Source organism: Aphidius gifuensis, linkage group LG4, assembly GCF_014905175.1.
Source record: "Aphidius gifuensis isolate YNYX2018 linkage group LG4, ASM1490517v1, whole genome shotgun sequence".
Classification (NCBI taxonomy): domain Eukaryota; kingdom Metazoa; phylum Arthropoda; class Insecta; order Hymenoptera; family Braconidae; genus Aphidius; species Aphidius gifuensis.
Genome location: NC_057791.1, coordinates 5,890,000 through 5,905,773, shown reverse-complemented (window position 1 = coordinate 5,905,773; position 15,774 = coordinate 5,890,000).

Genomic DNA, 15,774 nt, shown 5'->3' with positions numbered 1-15,774 from the left:
ATAAATAAATGAATAAATAAACAAAAATATTTCTCTTCTTATTTCAAGTTTTTTATATAACTCACTCATATGTTTATTTGTTTTTATCTATTTTAAAATACAACATATACATTGGTATTGGTGGTAAATAAATACAACAAAATAATTAAAAATTTTTGTGAATCTTTTTTTGTTTATTTAATTTCTCCGATAATGTTATATAAATGTATTTTAATAAATTTGTGAAATAACAAAAAAAAAAATTAATTTAAAGTACGTATTCAATTATCGTTTTGGTAGATTATTGATATTGATATTTGGGGATCAAGAATTTAATTTATCAATGATTGGAATCGCAATAGCTGGATATTTACTCATTGTTAATTTATTAATAATTATTGAAGTCTGCAAACTTCAGTATGCAAATTTGTACTTGTAAAAAGAAGAATAATTTTATCATCATTTAAAATGAGTTTCTCAATGATATCTATCATACCAGTATTTTTTTTATTATTTAAAAAAGGTTGCAAAGGCTTTTTAAAGTGTTGAACAATTGTAGACATCAACCAGTGATGGAATGAGCTGTCCAAGTTTATGCGTCTTTTGATCGATAGTGAATTTGTTATCAAACACACCAACATAATAAGAATTTCCCAATTGTTCTGGTTATTTAACACTTTTAACAAAGCATCGCAAGCACAACTGTATATAGAAGTTTTTATTACGATTACAATTCATGATTTTCAAAATTATATATAATTCAAAATTATTTTCAATGTTTGAAATGAAAGTGATTGTTAATATAATTTTGGAAATAAATTGGAATTAAATAAAAATTATAAATATATGGGGCATTCCAAGTCAAATCACCGAGTCATCGGCCTGACCCCTACCGATTCACTTGGAAATTTTTTTCTAGGTGTATTTTGGACCAAAAAACGACCTTATTTTTTTTCAATTTTTTTCCACCATTTTTACACCATAAAATAATTTTTTTTTTCCTACTATCGATTATTTCTCAAATTAGACCAGGTTTAAAATTCTGAAATTTTTCCCATATCATCTCGAGGTAAAAACAAGTCACCCATAAAAATTTGAGAATGGGCCGAGAATAATTACTAATCTTTTTATAACTGATTAAAAAAAATTTTTTTTACGAATTTTAAAAATAGAAAAATTTAATAATGGTTTCTTGTAGAGAAATCAAAAATAAAAATAAATGATATCTTGATGAATTTTGTTTTTCCCTATATTTAAAGATGGAAAGATAGGAAAACTGCGATGCTTAAAATTCAATTTTTGAAGCTTTTACCCTCGAAATATGGAAAGAACCAAAATTTGCCAAGATATCATTTATTTTTATTTTTGATTTCTCTACAAGAAACCATTATTAGATTATTCTAAAATTCGATTATTTTAAAATTGGTAAAAAATTTTTTTTTTAATCAGTTATAAAAAAATTAGTAATTATTCTCGGCCCATTCCCAAATTTTTATCGGTGACTTGTTTTTACCTCGAGATGATATAGGAAAAATTTCAGAATTTTAAACCTGGTCTAATTTGAGAAATACTCGATAGTAGGAAAAAAAAAATTATTTTATGGTGTAAAAATGGTGGAAAAAAATTGAAAAAAAATAAGGTCGTTTTTTGGTCCAAAATACACCTAGAAAAAAATTTCCAAGTGAATCGGTAGGGGTCAGGCCGATGACTCGGTGATTTGACTTGGAATGCCCCATATACATAACAAATTATGATTTTACCTGTGATTTGTAATTATATAAAATTTTATTTTTATTTATATTTTTACTGACTCACTATAGATGAAGAAAAATAAGAAATTATTTTTAACTAAATTATCAGAGTTTAATGTGCGTAGTTTCGTTTATTACTGACGTACATGGAACAAAAGTATCAGTTTTTATTGATTGCTAGAATATATTTTAAAAAGATTCTCAGAAAACAATATTTTTTTGATAAAATAGTCAAAAATTAACTAGGTCGTGCGTCATATACATATATATATGTATAGTCCCACAGTTGGTGATTGTGTGTTTGTCTATTGACCTGGATTTTTTTATTAATAGTTATTTTTTTGCTGCTATATCATCATTCTTCATTTTGATGTCTATTGACGCAGATGATTTATCAAATAATTAATTAAAAAAATTGTATATTCTATATATATCTATATGCATAGGTAACAATAAAGCTCAATTTTATTTACATGTGTGGAGTACTCGATTTTCGCGATGTAATCCGATATTTTAAATTTAATCAATAAATTCTTTCCTTTTTGTTTTGTTGAAACATACAAATTTTAAGTCCGTTGAACCGAAGCTAAATTAAGTAAGCAAAAATTAAATGCTGATTATCACGAGAAATATTCTTGTTACGAGTTCTATAAAAACCTACATATTTACAAAATTAACAATAAAATTTACAAAATTCAAAACTATTACAGTAGTCATCGAGTTCTTCAGAAGTGAACACAATTATTTATAACAAACATTTGTCATATGTAAAATTTATATCAAAGTACTTATTTTTTCATTGAATATAAAATTAATATTTTATTTATTGAATTCATTCAAACAGAAAAATTTAAACATTTTAAATACTATAATTAGTTTTAAAATGTTAAAAATTTGGTGTGAGATCACAATGATCAGTGTCATATTATTTGGGCTCTTTATCCCAAATATTTTAGCTGATTTAATGAGGCAAAATGCAACTGGTAAGTTTGAGCTTTCCAATAAAAAAAATAAACATATTTTAGGCTTTTTTTGCTTTCGGGGTGGCTGAGATTTTATACATACCAAATAGATAACAATTTAGCTAATTTTTATTTCGACGTTTTCTGTATTTTATTATCTATTTTATACATGTATGTATAGTCCAAGAAAAATGATTATTTGATTTTTTAAATAATAAAAAAAAATCTAAACAATTTAAAAAACTTTTGATTTTAATAATTACAGATAATACACCTCCAAACGATAACCAAACACCTAATTTTTATGAAATAAATATTACTGTATTTGTTGACCGTGCCACTGTAGATTACTATAAACAAAATTTAACAATACACGTCATGTCAGAAATAAATAAGGTAATTGTTTTATCATCATTATTATTATATTAAACTCGATTAGTTTTTTAATTATTTCTCTAAATTTATCTATGATGATGATCAGACATCAGAAATGTTCCAACATTCTTCAAGCGAACATTCGATTCGTATATCTCTGAAAGCACTCATAGTTGTAACAGAAGATTTTACAAATAATAATACTTCCAACGAAAATGAATTTCTCAATAATTTTTGCCAATGGAAGAGACAAAATCATGCCATTTCTAGTGATACACATGATGTAGGAATACTTTTGACAAGGTTGATATATTTTTTTTGTAGATCTATATTTATTAAATTTTCATAAATAATAATTGTTTTTTTTTTTTAGAATAAATATATATGGAGATGATGTAAAAAGATATTCTTTGGGAGGATCAATGTGTTCTCCAACAAATGGATGCGCTGTTGTTGTTGATGACGGTGTTAATACAACATCACACATTAATCATGTGATTGGTGATTTGTAAATAAAAAATGTTTATAAAATATTTTTTAAATACATATACTTTTATTTTATAACGATAATTTTATAGATTAAACACAGATAAAAAAACAAAAGGTGATTTAAATCAAGAAATGTCTGATTATTTTCGAAATGTCATCAACACATTTTTTGCGTAAGTTTCATGATAGTATTTAAATTATATTACAATAAAATTTGATATTTTATATTAATATATTTTTATTTTTATTATCAGTAATAAAACAAATAGTTGTTTGAATGATACGAATCATAGATTGCTAATTGAGCTATATGAAAAATTGTTTTATATCAGTCAAGAGCTATTGACTATGTTTTATAAAAATGAGATATGTGAAAAGATTTTTAAGCTTGATTTTTTATCTAGTAATTCGTTCGAAGGTGAGTTCAAAGTTAATGAATATTGTATGTATCTTAATTTTTATACTGATCTTTTATTTTTTTTTCATTTTCATACAGAATGCGCATTCACGGTAGCTTGTACAGTAGGATCGATGGGGGATATATTAAAAATGATTGAGATCATACAAGATGACTTTAAATGTAACGCTGGGTCAGATTGTTACTATAAAATGTGTAGAGCAAACTGGAGTCCAGGGATGACATTAGAAAAATGTGACGAAAACTGTGGTGGTGGTAATCAAAAATTAATTCGTAATGAAACTTGTAATAATCATAAATGTTCTAATACTTCTGATGACTTTAAGCCAATTACACGGTAATTTATGTTTATTACATTAAATATTTATTTTACCAACATCAATATTAATTATTATTTTAATTTTTTTTTTAGAGATCAACAGTGTGCTCGAGTCAATGTTGAAAACCGTACATTAATGACACCATACTATTCAGAAAGTAATTTTTTTATTTTTTATTGTAATCAAAATCTATATCCATGTGTGAATAAATATATAATAATTTAATTTTTCAATTTGAATTCCAAAGAACACCCATGCAGATTGTATTGTTTGATTGATGGTGAACTTGAGCATTCAAGTAATTATTATGGAGCAGTAATTGATGGTACACCTTGTAGTGATGACAATTTGCATGTCTGCATAAATGAAAAATGTGAATACTCTTTATTGACCAAATATTACGATCGTAAGTTTATTTATTTATTTTAAATTAGTCAATGATTATCAGATAAATATATTTACTGTTTTTAATTATTATTATATTGCAGGATATAACTTCACTGTAAATTCAAGTGATGCATCAATCACTAGAAAACTGTATTCAACATCGAACAATTCGATTTCTACAGAATTCTATTCTATTCCTTATTATGTAAGAACTGCTATTTTTGTTGATCCATCGATGGTTGAATTTCATAAAGAAAACGTGATAACATATATTAAAATGCTAATGGCAGAGGTAAAAATATACATAACTTTTTTATATGTGTATATTTTATTTAAATATATTTATTAACAATAATGAAATTTAAATTATTTTATTTTTTCTGTGAATTTTTTAGGCTTCAAAAATATTGAAACATTCTTCTTTAGGTTTTTCATTAAACATTGTCTTGGTAGATATTCGTATGATGAGAATCGATCTTGAACGTACGAATAAGTCGTTGAATTCCCATTATGATATTGACATACATGTATCAAGTTTTGATACATGGCTGAAAGATCAGCCTGATAATGATTATGATATAACCATACTTTTTACAAAGTAAAGTAATATTTTTTTTAATAAATAACATTTTTCAATAAATCAATTCCTTGTTATCATAGTATATGTATAGGAGAATGCAGTTTATGAATAATAATTACTTACATTTTTTTAGAGACAAATACAGTACATTAAATGGCGTAACAAATGAGATAGGCACTCTTCCTAATCGAATTATCGTGCAGGATAAAAGTGCTGACACAATACGGACAATAGCTCATGAAATCGGTCATGCGTAAGTATTGGTTTTATTTCTACGATTTTATAAATTATCTATGATTTTTTAACCGTTGATTTTATTTTTCAAATTGATTATTATTATTATTTTTGAATAGTTTGGGTGTATATCATGACTTTCATAAGGGCGTTTGCAATTTTGACATAGAAATAAATAAAAAACACTCTATAATGAACTATTTTACAAGTCCGCCTTTTATATGGTCAACCTGTTCACAAAACCAACTAGCACAAAGGTACTAATTTTTTTTCCATTATATATGTATACTTGAGTGTACTGAATGAACGATTTTTTGCTTTATTAATTAATCCATAAATATTATTATATTTGATAACAGTATACAATTATTATCATCTCTGCTAAAAAAAGCCGAAAAATTCATTGATCTCAGTAAAGTACCACTTTTGGGTCAAGTTTATTCAGCTGATAAGCAATGTGAAATGGAGAAAGGTCCAGGTTTTACTTTACATCGTACATTAAATAGTTCAATTAATCGTACGTATATATTTATATACATCAAACTGATATTTTAAATCATTTAACTTGGTGATTTTCTAATTTTTTTTCAAATTATAATGTACATTATATATATATATACATATATATTATTCATTTTAATAATTAAAACAGAATGCAAAGAGTTTAGTTGCTCAAACGGCTTTTCCGTTCAAAAATCAAAATGGGGAATGTTAGATTTTACTCCATGTGGTATTGGAAAAATGTGTTATGACAATGAATGTATTGAAGAGACACAATTAACGCCTATTCATGGAGGCTGGGGCGAATGGATACCAACTGGCATTTGTTCTAGAAGTTGTGGTATTGGTATAATAAAAGCGAGACGAAAATGTAATAATCCATTACCAGATTATGGTGGAGATTATTGTGTTGGAAAAAAATTACGTTTTGAAATTTGTAGTGTTATGCCATGTCCCGAAATGGCAGTTGATTTTAGGTATATAATCTTTCAATTAGTTTCTATTGATTATTGTTGAACATATCTATATAATATAGTTAATGATTGACTTTAAATTTATGTATAATATTTTTATATTTTACAGACAACAACAATGTTCTAAATTAAATAATAACACGAGAAACTTCACTGCAGTTTATGATCCAAAAGGTAATTGTCATTATGATTTTTAGCATTTAAGGAAGACTGAATAACGTTTAACAAGATCTGTGCTTTTGATGTACAGGTACACAGCTAAAGGATTTATCAAAGTATTATAATGTATTTGTTAACTAAAAATAAAAAATTTTTTTTTTTAGTGCGATTACAGATGCAATTCTCTGATGGATCTTTTCGTGTCCTACTTATATATAATACGCTATATTTATACAATGAATCAGTGAATCTTTTTAGTATGATTTTGTAAATTTACATTTATTTTTCTATATTATTTCTTTAATATTACAGACACTGATAAATTTTGTAAATTAACTTGCCAAGCAGTTGCACAATCGAATGATTCAATTATTTTTGGAAATGTTATTGATGGAACGCCTTGTGGAAATGATTCTCATGATGTTGATTATATGTGCAACAATGGAGAATGTAAAAAAATCGGATGTACTGAAAATGACAACGTGTTTGATGCAAATTCCATATTAGACATTTGTAATGTCTCTCGTGGTTTTTATGATAATCAAGATGCACTTAATGTAGAAACTAGAAGTCAAAGTTTAAGCCAGTTACTATATGAATTTCCAGAAAACTGGACTCTTGTTAGTAGACACGCCTATTATATTTATACCTATTTTCTTCATACAATTACATTTGTATATTTAATCAATTAATAATATTTCACAGGATAATAGTTGTATTATTATACATAGAATGAAAAAAAATTGGGAAATGGTGGTGGATTATTTGGAAAAGGAAAAATCACAGCTACTGGTGCAGGCTCAATATTTTACATATTATATGAATGAATTGAATAAGAGCGTTCACTTAAACTGTAGTACATCATGGAAGAAGATAGAAGATGTTATCCGTTCATATGAGAATAACTGGTTGAAGTGTATATCAAATTATAATGGAATAACAGGAATCACAATAGAAAGTAGATTTGATTCAAATAAAGTAATTATATATTATATTGATTCATTATTTTTTTCTATGTATTATTTTTCGTTTAAAATTTATTGATTTAAATTTAATATCGCTTTTTTTTTATTTCAGCTTAATACAACTTACTTAAATGAAATTAATGATTTCGAAAATTCTTGCAAAAATAAAACGGATTCTGTTGTTGCTCAACGTATTGTTGATGAAAAGTCGTTGATAATTGATAATACTATAAAGCTTGTGGAATCTGCCCAACTTCTTAGAAACGATTCATTCAACGTTTATAATTTAACGTCCCACTACTGTCAAACAGTATATGGAAAAATATTTACAGAGTCTCTAAAAAGTTTTAAAAATGAATGTAGCATCGTGGAAAACTTTCTTGTAAAACAAGAAATATTATTATAATTATACACTCTTACCTGTATATATTCACAGATAGAGCTGCAAGTTATTATCCAAGAGTTTATGTCATTTGATAATGTATTTATTATCAACCACACGAACATAAACCAGTTAAATATATACTAATCTTAAATCGAGCTTACTACCTGCAAGTGAATGCGTCTCTTGATAATATAATTCTGAATGCTCGCAGACAAAAAATACTTTAAAAATAAAAATTCAATCTTTCAAAATGATAGTAATAAAAAATATTGTTTAGAGAAAAACTTGTTTATGTAGAAAATTTTTCAACTAGCTAAAGTAATAAAATACAAATAAAAATTCCAACTTTATTTTTTATCATTTTAATAGCTAAAAAAAAAAAATATTTAGCAAAAATAAATATAGTTGCAACCTTGGGAAATAATATTTTTTATAAATAACGATTTGTTTAAATTCACAATGTATTCAAAAGTTTCTATATACATATTTTCCAGCTTTAGTATAGAATTTTTATGTAAGTTGATAAATATTTATTGTCAATAATAATTTATTTAAATATATATTTCTCGTTTTATTTCAAGTTTTATCAAATAATTCACTGTTTTAAAAAAAAAATATTTATTTTAAAAATATATTTGCCTGATTTTTTTCAATTTTAACAAATTACATACATTGCTTAATAATATTATAAAATAAAAAATATCATAGCAAATACTATTAAATGTTTTATGACAACATTAATATCAAAATAAATACTACAACAACACATAAATTCCTGAGCATAGAATATATTTTAAAAAATCACAATTGGTTATTTTGTAATATAAATATATCTACTGTATACTGATCGGAACTATATCTGCAATAATGAAAGTAACTTGTGTTTTTATGGTGATTATGTTGAATCAACATATTGGTAATTTATTAATATTAAATTTTTAAAATAATACCTTGACAATAAAATTAAATGGCAAATAATTTTTCAAGGTCATTGTTCAAGAGATGAGCCCAGCACTAGCAGAAGTTCAACAGAGCTTCAAAGAATTCCGTCCGACAGAAGTCTTCAGCAATTAAAACTGGAAAATGTCCAGGTTATCTCAAAACTATTGTATAACAATATTTTCAAATGCACATTTATTTATTCGTATATGAATTATTTCAGTTGACAGAGTATAAAAATGGTGAAATGATTGAATTACAAGAACAGGATTTCTTTCATCTTCAAAAAGAAGCATTTAGAGACCATAAGCTGTTTAAAGACCCCCAATTTCCAAAAGAATTATTTCTTAACTCAGGACAAAATGATTTAAGACCAAAGGTAGTAAAAATAAATGAAAATATACATAATTATATATTATACCTTCATATATTTTATTATTATAAATATTTTTCAGGATATTGTAGAAAAGCCACAAGAGCCTGTCATATTTATTGATAATAAAAAACCTTTTCACGTGAAGCAAGGAAAACTAGGTGATTGCTGGTTTGTCGTTGGACTTTTACATCTTCAATATTATCCAAAATTGATGGTGAATTTAAACTCATACGTATACGGAATCCACAAGGTCGAGTATCTAAGCATCTCTATCACGGTAATATCAAATATTTTTTCAACCAGGCTACTTTAGAATCAAAATTAGATACTGAAATTGACGGAGAAAGTTGGATTCTATATGATGATTTCATTAAGTATTTTTCATATGTTGAAATTTGTAATTTGACACCCAATCAAATAACTAATCATGTTTATTCAAATACTGGAAAAAAATTGGCATTATCAGCAATCGAAGGAAAATTTATAGGAGCAGTAACCCCAAAGCAAATAGTATCCAATAATTTTTATAAAATTAATCCACAGTATCGTATGGTATTGACAAAGTCAGACGAAGGAAAAAATACATCTACTGTTCTTATTGGTATCTCATTAAAACGTAGACATGATTTAGAAAAAATTTCAAACAATTTAATATACTTTGAAATAATATCAGTAAGTTGACATATTATTATCAATTTTATAATAATAAATTTCTTTGAAGAGTAAATTCTTAATGATGAAATAAAAAATTTACGCCTTCAGCTTAATAATGATAATACAAGATTATCAAAATCACTGTTTAATAGTTTTATTAAACATAATGATAGATTTCGTCAATTCAGATCTAACGGGCAAGTAAATAAACGATTTGATTTAAAACCTGGAACGTACTACATTACTCCATATATCAAGGATACATTCAAGGGAGCAACTTTTTATCTGCAAATACTATCTGAACATGATAATATTTTAGAGTAAGCTTAATTGATAAATTAAAATGACAATAATAATAAAATTAGCTTCAACAGATAAATTAAATTCAACATATTTTTTCTATTATTTAATTCAGAGTGTATGATCGAGACATTTATATACCCCCCATCACCGAAAAGGTAAATTGGTGTAATTTATATTATCATCATTTATTTTAATAATTATTTCATTACAGTTAAAAGATTTGTCAAAAAAAAATATAGACCTACCTGACATTGATCATAAACTTTTCGAAAAAATGAGCGTTGATCTAACAATCAATTTTAAAGACTTATATAATATTTTAAAAGATGACAAATTTTCATTGAATAGAAATTGTATGTAAAAATTTTTTTTTATTTCTTATTCATTATATTTTATTATTTATTAATTACTATATAATTTAATTACACCAGGTTATATTAAACACGAGCTTGATGACACAGTTATTTCTGCAGAGCTGGAATTGTTGGCAATGAAAAAATTGGTGCCTCAAAGAAAATTGTCTCAATTAACAATAGCAAAAATAATATTAATTATTCAAGTATTATTTATAAATTATTTTTGTTATTTAAAAATTTTTTTTATTTTTTAAAGAATTATTATCATTGATATGCATGTGCTTTTTATTTATTCAAGGAAATAATTGAAAAATATGGAGAAAAAGATTTTCCTGGATATATAAAACCTGGTTATATAAAAGGTGTATTAAGGGAGAACGGTACGTATCATATCAACCAAAAGTTTTGTCCCTGAGCTCTATTTTTTGCCTGTACCAAAACCAGTCAGTGACGTGAAAACTTTTGATTTTTTTTACCCACACAATTGAAAAAAAATTCACACCTACACAACAAGAAAGATTTGGCAACGCTTGATCAAAGAAGACACGCGTTTTAGAGACGCAGTCGATAATATACCATCAAATTTATAACACGAATCCAATGCGTAGTTGCCATATTTTTGTTGACAAGAAAAAAAAAATGATAAAATTAGCGTTTTTTTTTTTTTCATTGCTATTTTTTATAAACAATAAGATAGTAACTGACAAAACTAAAACTGTCAATCTGTTCTAAATAATTTCATTTACTTATATTCACAAAAAAACACTATACAAAATAATTCCGGTCTATACTTTTTTTTGCAATAACTACTGTTTTGGAGGGTCATTTTTTCATTACTCCATAAGAGCCCATGTTAAATTTTTTTTTTTATAAACATTATAACTCTTAAACTAAGTCTGTAAGGAACGTAGAAATTTGTTTTAATAGATTCATCATAATTTTAACTATCTAAAAACACAATAAAAAAAGAAGTTTATAATTTCCTTCAATGGGGGCCGTTCTCCCTTAAGAATAACCGGATATTCTATTAATATAAATACTGTGAATGTTATATATATAGACTCTTTAAAAACGCTGATGGATTAATTCATTTTAATGACTATATCTCGATTGTATATGCTATCAAAAATAAATTTGGTAACATAAAAAAATTGCTTTATAATTTGATACATAATATATTTTACAGAGTATATTATTTTTTCTATTTAATAAAAAAATTGAAAAATAATATTGTTATTCTATCAACAGGATCGTATTGTGAGGAATTTAATGCAAAATTATGTCAAGACTTGGTATTAATGGTGCATGACAATGATGGTATAAAAAAATTTGAAAATTTTAATGAGCCTAAAATTCATGAATTAAGAATTAATATACAACAATTTAAAATGATTATTCACTTCATCAATGAACTAAAAGTAAAGAAAAAAATAAATACTAATAATGATGCTTTATTCATAAGTTTAAATAATCTGATAATTATTATTGTTATTAGGAAAAATTTGACAAATATGCATTTTCTTTGTATTTTTCTGTTCCGTTTGAAAAATTGGGAAACCTTTTGGATGACATTGATTTTGAATTAACATATGATATTATTGCAACTATATTTCAGAAACATGGAAATGACGTTGATATTTTTTTTTACCAATTTGTACAAGCTGTTGTTGATGTTACCTTGATATTTGGTATTAAAAAAAAAACGAAAATAAAATAATCAATTAAAATTAAATTTTTCGATTAGTTTAACTAATGTTTTTTATGACAGATAAAATACAAAATACACTTGCAGTAAGTCATAAAAAAGATAGAAATTTGAATAAAGAATATCATGACATGTTTCCTCGATTTTGGAAAAAGAAACAAGAAAAAAAAAATTAATTGACAATAAAGGAACAGCTGATGAACCTGATGAAGAAAATAAAAATAAATAAAAAAATTTATGGTATTTTTACTAAAAAAATAAAATATTTTCAGATTAAGTTGAATGTTTAAATTTTTCAATAAATTATTATTTTTTTTTTTCTTTAAATATTTGAAAATTAATAATACTGTAAATCATGCTTTGTAAAAAAAATATTTTAAACTAACCAAAGTAATAAAAAACAAATAAAAATTTTAACTTTACTTTTTTATCTTTTTAATAGCTAAAAAAAAAATCATTTCTTCTAGAATTTTTATTTAAATGAATAAATATTTGTTTGTCAATAATAATAAATTTCAATATGTAAATGTTATTACAATCGAAATTAATTATTATATAACTGTAATTAAGGATTACCCCGCTATGTTTTTTTATGAATAAATAAATGAATAAATAAATAAATATATTTCTCTTCTTATTTCAAGTTTTTCATATAACTCACTCATATGTTTATTTGTTTTTATCTATTTTAAAATACAACATATACATTGGTATTGGTGGTAAATAAATACAACAAAATAATTAAAAATTTTTGTGAATCTTTTTTTGTTTATTTAATTTCTCTGATAATATTATATAAATGTATTTTAATAAATTTGTGAAATAACAAAAAAAAAATTAATTTAAAGTACGTATTCAATTATCGTTTTGGTAGATCATTGATATTGATATTTGGGGATCGAGAATTTAATTTATCAATGATTGGAATCGCAATAGTTGGATGTTTACTCATTGTTAATTTATTAATAATTATTGAATACCGTACACCTTCAGTATGCAAATTTGATTCGAATAATAATGTACTTGTAAAAAGAAGAATATTTTTATCATCATTTAAAATGAGTTTCTCAATGATATCTATCATACCAGTATTTTTTTTATTATTCAAAAAAGGTTGCAAAGGCTTTTCAAAGTGTTGAACAATTGTAGACATTGAGAATATTTCAACCAGTGATGGTATAAGCTGTACAAGATGATGTGTCATTTGATCGATAGAATATTCATTATCAAAAATACCAATGTAAACCAAATCTAAATAAAAAGTTCCCAAGTGTTCTGGTTTTAACACTTTCAACAAAGCATCAAGCACAATTTTTGCAGTTTTTAATTTAACATGATCACATTTCATTTTACAAATACATGTAATCAGTTTCTCGATTAAATTATTGAATGTAAGTACGTTCTTATGATATACAAAATCAATGTTCAAGGATTTTTTAACCATTTCAGAAATTATATCAGTTAAAAATATCAATCTTGACTCAAGCTTATCGCCTGCTTCGGAAATGTAAATGTTCATAATATAATTCCAAATGCTATCAGATTGAAAATACTCTGGGCTTGAAAAATTTGTGAAATAATTCTTGATAATATACTGATGTAATTGTTCTGACTTTATTTTTGATTTATCAAAAATAATTGGATATTTTTCTTTCTTGAAAGCACTTGATTGAGACAATAATGTACTTATAAAAAGAAGAACATTTTTATCATCACTTACAATCAGTTTCTCAATAATATCTATAATACCAGTATTTTCTTTTTTCTCAAAAAATATATGCAAAGGCTTTTTGAAATGTTGAACAATTGTATACATATACTCACTGGTATATATTTCTACTAGTGATGGAATAAGCTGTTCAAGCTTATGAGTTATTTGATCGATAGTGAATTTGTTATCAAACACAACAACATAAACTAAATCCAAATAATGAGTTCCTAATTGTTCTGGTTTTAACACTTTCAACAAAGCATCAAGCACAACTTGAGCAGTTTGAATTTTAATATGATTACAATTTATATTACAAATACATTCAATCAGTTGATAAATCCAAGAGTGGACTCTGAGTACTTTTGTATCATGTTTAGACGGAATGTTCCAGGATGTTTTAACCATTTCGAAAATAACATTGCTTAAAAACACCAATCTTGACTCAAGCTTATCATCTGCCTCAGCAATGTATTTCTTAATAATATATTCTGAAAACTATCAGACAAATAAATAATCTTGATCTTGAAAACTAGCTAAATAGTTGCTGATAATATACTGATGCATTTCTTCTGAACGTATTTTTAATTGAAATATTTCAATATTAATTATATTTTGTGTTTCTCCATTAGAAGTAGTTGATTCCCATAATAATGTTCTCGTAAAATGAAGAACATTTTTATCATCATTTACAATCAGTTTTTCAATAATATCAATAATATTAGTATGTTCTTTTTTGTTTAAAAACATATGTAATGGCTTTTTAAAGTGTTGGACAATTGTAGACATTAACTCAGTGGAGAATATTTCTACCAGTGATGGTATAAGCTGTACAAGTTGATGTGTCATTTGATCAACAGTGTATTCATTATCAAGAATTCCAATGTAAACTAAATCCAAGTATGAAGTTCCTAATTGTTTTGGTTTTAATACTGTCAACAAAGCATCAAGCAAAACCTTTGCAGTTCTTAATTTAATATGATCACATTTTATATCACAAATACGTGAAATCATTTTGTAAATAAAATAGTTGACTGTGAGGACATTTGAATTATATTTAGAAGGAATGTTCCACCATGTTTTAATAATTTTTATAATAACATCAGTTAAATATACCAATCTTGATTCAAGTTTATCACCTGCTTCGGAAATGTAAACGTTCATAATATAATTCCAAATGCTATGAGACCAAACATACTCTGGTCTTGAAAAATCAGTAAAATAATTTTTGATAATATACTGATGGAATTGTTCTGATAATAAACCTGAATTGTAGAAAGTTTTGTTTATAATACGAGCTACACATGTTTGACTGTCTGAACGTCCAAAATCTTCGTCTATTTCTTCAATTCTCTTGATTGTCTCAAACAGCTTTAATATATAACGTTCGTAAAAATCATCAGGGACCTCAGACACGTCGAAAATTTTATCCCAAAAGTAATCTTCAGTCTTGACTTCATCCATGCAAGTTTGTATGATGCTCCAACTCTGTGAAGAAGGTGCATCAATAAATAGTTTAAAAATACATTTATAAACAACTTCACGAGCTGATGGATGCTTTTCTTTCTTCCATAGATTCGACATCATTTCTTGAATTTGATTATGACTGGCTACTTGACAAAATAATCTAATACCATGTTTTTTAACAGATATTTTTTGATTGACAAGAGTTTTTGAGAATTCTATAACTTTTCCCACAGGTACACGACGACCAACGTTATTCAACGTGTTGACAGCATCGTGAACATAATCACC